Source organism: Halichoerus grypus, chromosome 12, assembly GCF_964656455.1.
Source record: "Halichoerus grypus chromosome 12, mHalGry1.hap1.1, whole genome shotgun sequence".
Taxonomy (NCBI): Eukaryota; Metazoa; Chordata; class Mammalia; order Carnivora; family Phocidae; genus Halichoerus; species Halichoerus grypus.
The window spans coordinates 7,631,167-7,637,004 of record NC_135723.1 but is presented as its reverse complement, the minus strand read 5'-3'; the positions used below and the strand labels follow the sequence as shown (position 1 = coordinate 7,637,004).

General features: G+C 37.3%; 1 pseudogene; it reads right to left on the bottom strand.

The window, feature by feature from the left end:
* Positions 1 to 4,904: 4,904 nt before the first annotated feature.
* On the bottom strand, positions 4,905 to 5,414 carry LOC118531916 (NADH dehydrogenase [ubiquinone] 1 alpha subcomplex subunit 1 pseudogene; annotated as a pseudogene).
* Positions 5,415 to 5,838: the final 424 nt, after the last annotated feature.

Sequence of the window (5,838 nt, the reverse complement as noted above, 5' to 3'; positions counted from 1 at the left end):
TGGTACTGGCACAAAAACAGACACATAGATCAATGGAACAGAATAGAGAGCCCAGAAATGGACCCTCAACTCTATGGTCAACTCATCTTTGACAAAGCAGGAAAGAATGTCCAATGGAAAAAAGACAGTCTCTTCAACAAATGGTGTTGGGAAAATTGGACAGCCACATGCAGAAGAATGAAACTGGACCATTTCCTTACACCACACACAAAAATAGACTCCAAATGGTTGAAAGACCTCAATGTGAGACAGGAGTCCATCAACATCCTAAAGGAGAACACAGGCAGCAACCTCTTCGACCTCAGCCGCAGCAACTTCTTCCTAGAAACATCGCCAAAGACAAGGGAAGCAAGGGCAAAAATGAACTATTGGGACTTCATCAAGATAAAAAGCTTTTGCAAAGCAAAGGAAACAGTCAACAAAACCAAAAGACAACTGACACAATGGGAGAAGATATTTGCAAATGACATATCAGATAAAGGGCTAGTATCCAAAATCTATAAAGAACTCATCAAACTCAACACCCAAAGAACAAAGAATCCAATCAAGAAATGGGCAGAAGACATGAACAGACATTTTTCCAAAGAAGACATCCAAACGGCCAACAGACACATGAAAAAGTGTTCAATATCGCTCGGCATCAGGGAAATCCAAATCAAAACCTCAATGAGATACCACCTCCCACCAGTCAGAATGGCTAAAATTAACAAGTCAAGAAATGACAGATGTTGGCGGGGATGCGGAGAAAGGGGAACCCTCCTACACTGTTGGTGGGAATGCAAGCTGGTGCAGCCACTCTGGAAAACAGTATGGAGGTTCCTCAAAAAGTTGAAAATAGAGCTACCATATGATCCAGCAATTGCACTCCTGGGTATTTACCCCAAAGATACAAAAGTAGGGACCCGTAAGGGTACGTGCACCCCGATGTTTATAGCAGCAATGTCCACAATAGCCAAACTGTGGAAAGAGCCAAGATGTCCATCAACAGATGAATGGATAAAGAAGAAGTGGTATATATATACAATGGAATATTATGCAGCCATCAAAAAGAATGAGATCTTGCCATTTGCAATGACGTGGATGGAACTGGAGGGTATTATGCTGAGCGAAATAAGTCAAACAGAGAAAGACATGTATCATATGACCTCACTGATATGAGGAATTCTTAATGTCAGGAAACAAACTGAGGGTTGCTGGAGTGGGGGATGGGGTGGGAGGGATGGGGTGACTGGGTGATGGACACTGGGGAGGGTATGTGCTCTGGTAAGCTCTGTGAATTGTGCAAGACTGTTGAATCTCAGATCTGTACCTCTGAAACAAATAATGCAATATATGTTAAGAAAGAAAAAAAGAAGAAGAAGAATGTAGCAGGAGGGGAAGAATGAAGGGGGGGAAATTGGAGGGGGAGACAAACCATGAGAGACGATGGACTCTGAAAAACAAACTGAGGGTTCTAGAGGGGAGGGGGTTGGGAGGATGGGTTAGCCTGGTGATGGGTATTGAGGAGGGCACGTTCTGCATGGAGCACTGGGTGTTATGCACAAACAATGAATCATGGAACACTATATCTAAAACTAATGATGTAATGTATGGGGATTAACATAACAATAAAAAAATTAAAAAAAAAAAAAGAATTCAATTGAGAAATAACATTAATTCAGCTCCTGCCACGCAGAAGGCCTCCTCTAGATATGCCTGAAAACGTAGACTGAAAAACTGAGTTCCTTACCATGGTCCTGTGTTTCAAGTATTATCTCTTCTGTTTTACAAATGAGAAAAAATAAGATTATGGAAGTTAACTTACTTAAAGTGAACAGCAGAGTCAAGCTTTGAAAATGTTGTGCCTGAATGAACAGAATATGGTACACTTGCATGTGCGTCTTTGTTTCTTATAGACCATACTGCCTCAAGGAACTGAACTTCAAAATGTAACAGGGACTTTTATATTTACATCCCTTATAAACTCCTTATCCTTTAAAGTACTCTGTTCAGGTTGCAAGACTGCTCTGAATAAGTGAGACACATCACGTTATACATGTAAATGAGGCAACGTGTGTGTGCGTGTGTGCGTGTGTGTGTGGGTGTGTGGGTGTGTGTGGGTGTGCGCTCACATACATTTATGCCCATCATAAATGTATGGGCATACATTTCCTGCATCACATAAATCAGTGCAGGAAATCAGAACAGGAGGAAAGTCAGTGTTTATTTAAATGATTTTAAAAAAAAGATGACTATCAATTCAAATTCTGCCTATTGTGCATATCCAGAACTCCAGATATTTTTAATACTTAAAGTCTTAATACTTATACTTTGTTTGAAATCTGTATAATATTTAAAGTGATATTCAGTCATAGGACATATTCTATCATCCTAAATAATGAAAAAAAAGTCCTTTTGAATGCTTAGTATATGTAATTTACTATGTTAGTCACCTTAATATTGCTCAGAAAATAGAAAGATAAAATTTAAAAACCTACTATACAGATTTTCCAAATGAACCAAGGTGATTTGAGATCAGTAAACTATGTAATATAATTAAAAAAAAAAAAACACAATAAACTCAGGAATAAAATGGCAAGAGTCAAGAAGCAAAGAGGAGATTGTGGGATAATTATATTTAAAACCAAAACTAAAGAAAGTTACTATAATTAAGTAGAACTTTATCTCAATTCCTTAGCAAGTAAGGTAAAAAGAACAACATTCTATTTACACAGTTTTGAGAGATTAATTAAAGGCCAAATTTTCCTAAAGACTCTTTACAAAACCAAGGGGAAAAACATCTTTGTCATATGCCTGTCTTGCTTGGTACATTGCAAGATCTAAATTATTATCTTTCACATGGAAATGTTATTCTAACATCAAAAGTTTCCAAATGTGATTATTTTTAATATCCAGGGAAATATTGTCACTACACTCTACCATACACGCTATAAAACTTCAGGCAAATATTTAACATTAAGAACACATTGTCAAGTCTTGAACAAAGTCTCCAGTGTTCTTGTTGTCTATGTCAACGCCATGCTAATGGGAGCCTGTGCAGAGAGCATAGAATCAGGTGGAATTGTACATGGAGGTGAATTGCCTTAAATGCCCTGGATTTGTTCTAAGCAACAAAGATTAATTTCAATGCAAATCAAAACCTCAATATCACCTCACACCTGATAGGATAGCTACTATCAAAAAACAAACAAATAAATAAATAAGTAAGTAAGTAAATAAATAAATAAATAAGAGATAACAAATGTTGGTGAGGATGAAGGAAATGGGACCTTATACATGGTTGGTGCAACCACTATAGAAAACAATATGCAGGCTTCTCAAAAAATTAAAAATAAAACTGCCATAAAACTCAGCAATCTCACTTCTGGGTGCAAATCCAAAGGAAATGAAATCAGTATCTTGAAGAAATCTGTGTTCCCATGTTCACTGCAGCATTATTCACAATAGCCAAGATATGGAGACAACCTAAATGTCCACTGATGGATGAAGGGATAAAGGAATAGTGATGTACTGTATATACGTGAATATTATTCAGCTTTTAAAAAAAGGAGATTCTGAGGTGCCTGGGTGGCTCAGTTGGTTAAGTCTCTGCCTTAGGCTCAGGTCATGATCTCAGGGTGCTGGGATTGAGCCCCATGTTGGGCTCCCTGCTGAGCAGGGAGCCTATTTCTCCATCTGTCCTCCCTACTTCTCTCTCGCGCGCGCGCGCAAAAAATAAATAAATAAAATCTTTTTTAAAAAACATTAAAAAGGAGATCCTGACATTTGCAACAACATGGATGATTCTGGAGGACATTATACTAAGTGAAATAAGCCAGACACAGAAAGAAAAATACTGCATATCTCCCATATATTTGGAATCTAAAAAAGTTGAATACACAGACACAGATATACCATGGTGGTTACCAGGGGCTGGAGGTGGGTGGGTTGGGATGGGGAGATATTGGTCCCAAGGAAGAAAGGTGCATTTACATAGGATGAATGTCTAGAGATCTAATGTACAGCATTAGGACTATAGCCAATAATATTGTATTGAATACTAGTAATTTGCTAAGAGAGTAGATTTCAGGTGTTCTCACCACACACACACACACACACACACACACACACACAAATGGTAACTATGTGAGGAGGATATGTTAATTAGCCTGACTATATTAATCATTTCACCATGTATATGTACATTAAAGCATCAGGTTATGCATCTTAAATATACTGAATACATTATTTACTTAATAAACGAACAAAGATTAATTTCAAGTTTCAGCATTCCACGTGAGGGCATGCTAGGAATGGACAGACTAAAAGTTTTAATTTGTAATTACCTAAAAACTGTCATATCCTTTTATTCTTTTTTTATATATAACACTAGTTTGAGACAATTCTAATTACATAAGTATTAAAATAGAAAACACTGAAAGTGCAAAAATTAAATAGTTCTTCCAGTAAATAGTTTTGTAAATTAGTTCTTTAGCTTACTATAAATATATTTTTAAAAATATCCTAGGGGCATCTGGGTGGCTCAGGCAGTTAAGCATCCAATTCTTGATTTGGGCTCAGGTCACCATCTCAGGGTTGTGAGATCGAGCCCTGTGTTGGGCTTCACGCTGGGTGTAAGGTTCTATCTCTCTCCCTCTGCCCCTCGCCCTCTCTCCCTCTCTAAAATAACTAACTAAATAAATAGATAAGTAAATAAATAAACAATTATATTCTGGATTCAGTAGATGGAATTGAAAAACCGACTTGCTTCTGATCACCTCTTTGTCTTCGGGCAGGGAGTCGACCTCTCTAAATGCGAGACATTTCCTCTGTAAAATAGGAAAAAGAAAAAACAGAAAACATTAAACAGTCTTGAGAAGTAAATGATACCTAGTAAGGACTCGTTAAATGTTAGCTTTATTTGGCCACATAAGCCATTGTTTTCATATGAAAAACTGTTCATCAGCTTTATAAGACTTAATTTATATAACTGCTTCCTCACAAAGGCATTGATGATTTGTTTTTTGCTTTGTTTTGTTTTGTTTTTACTTTTTTGTTGTTTTTATTAGGCACGACATTAATACACTGCATAACCTTCTAGAAGGGGTAGATGAGTATGACTGACTTATTTTTCATCAATCAGGAAAATGCTTTCTTAATCGATATTCTCCAAACCCTTTGACACATAGTAACGATTAACTCCAGAGACCCGCCTATCTCTTTGCATCAAACTGCACTGATATGGGTAACAGGCAACCCTTTTTTCCTTGCCCCCGTCACTGAACCTGTGGACGTGCGCCGTGGCCATGCCGGGGAGGACCAAGCGCACGGCCGTGACGCCGACCCGGGCAGGATCTCGAACCACATCGCCGCGCGGTTGCCAGAGCTAAACCCCTGCCTTCCCGGCCCGGTAAAGGTGACCCGGCCTCGGCCCCCTTCCCTTGATCATTTGTTTTTAATTTTATCCATTTTGTACTTACATTTTACAATTAGCACGGTTGTAAATACTGATATTTTAATTTTCTCATTACTTTCTTGAGAAAAGAAGAAATTTGCTTGGACAAATGCATTTAAAATATTTATTGGCAAATTGCTTTTTGTAAGGAAAAAGTTGTGGTCGAATATTTGATTTTTCAACAAAATGCATGGTAGTAATAGGCCTTTAATATTTTTTCCTAGTAATAGACATGAAGATGTTAAATTTTTATTTGAACTCACATGTATTTCATAATTAATGAAGTGGAATAATTTTAAGCTCTTCCTTTCCTTTTTATTTTTAAATATCACATTAATAATGCATCTTCAATTAAAATAATCAACAGTTCACATGTTAATAGAGTAAAAATGATGAATATATCC